This window comes from Amphimedon queenslandica, unplaced genomic scaffold, assembly GCF_000090795.2.
Source record: "Amphimedon queenslandica unplaced genomic scaffold, v1.1 AMPQUscaffold_12180, whole genome shotgun sequence".
Lineage (NCBI taxonomy): Eukaryota > Metazoa > Porifera > Demospongiae > Haplosclerida > Niphatidae > Amphimedon > Amphimedon queenslandica.
Window position 1 is genome coordinate 5,324 of NW_003547581.1, and position 1,220 is coordinate 6,543.

The window sequence follows — 1,220 nt, forward strand, 5'->3', positions numbered from 1 at the left end:
TGAGAAGACACAGAAAGAATCAACCAAAAAATAGTCAATACAGCAATATAAAGTATTTAATGATTCTCTAGTATATTATATTAATTTATTGTTTGCAGATATTGGTTGAAATCATCATTATCACTGACTGTTGTGATGGGCATAGCATGGCTTGGTAATGTCCTCTTCTTCAGGAAAGAGCTTCTCTTCATTGCATACATCATGACAGTCTTCATTGCTGCTCAAGGAATTATTATATTCATACTTTATGTTCCACTTTCTTCTCATGTAAGGATCATTCCATTAATCCATTAATTCATTCATGGTACAGGTAAGAGCTGCATACTTGAAGTCTTGGAATGACAAGATAGTTAATACTGGCTATTTCAGTGCAATGATTTTTAAAAGGGCATCACTGGCTTCAACTCGCACTCGCAGTATTAAGAATATATCACAATCAGTGGGTTATATGTATCTGCTGTCAAGTGTATTTATTCCTGTAATGATTGCAATAGGCTACCAGTAAAAGCAGTGAAACTCCAACCAGTAGTGTTTTTGTGGGTACCAGCCTTTCTGTAGGCCCTCCTAATGACCCAAGTGAGTTCAGTCTTTTCTTTGTAATATGATCATCGAGTCTTTTGGCCATAGATAAGATATTAGAGCAAGAGTTGGACAGTATGGTCATTCCTCCTTTACCTAGTGATTACATCACTAGTGAGATTGACAGGTCTTTTGTTTTTGTAAATGAGGCAAGCATTGAGAAGGAAATATCAGACGAATGAAAACTATGAATTTAATGTTTTAAAAAATTAAGCAGTGTTTGTCATGTGTCTTGTGATGTGAATATTTTAATTAGCAGCTAATGCTGCTAGCAACATTTTTGAACTAACTGACATCATAGTTATTCCTAAGGTTATTGTATATAATATAATGCAATCTCATGTGTGGTTCAAGACATATATGGCTAGCTATAGGGACCAGATAAACTAAAATTGTCATCCAGAAAACCTGTTTTTGAAGTTTTACGGTTTCAATATTATTGTTTATAAAATCAATTGTGCTTCCACATATACCTATCATATTAAGGGATTTAATAATGTCGTTTTCACCTATTTTTGTTGTAGCTACACAAAAGAAAGAAATCTGGAAACCATGAAACCAAAAACCAAGTAATCATATGTTTGGGTTTTATAGTTTCAGGTTTCTGCCTTAGAGTCTGTTGCATATGTACACAATGTACG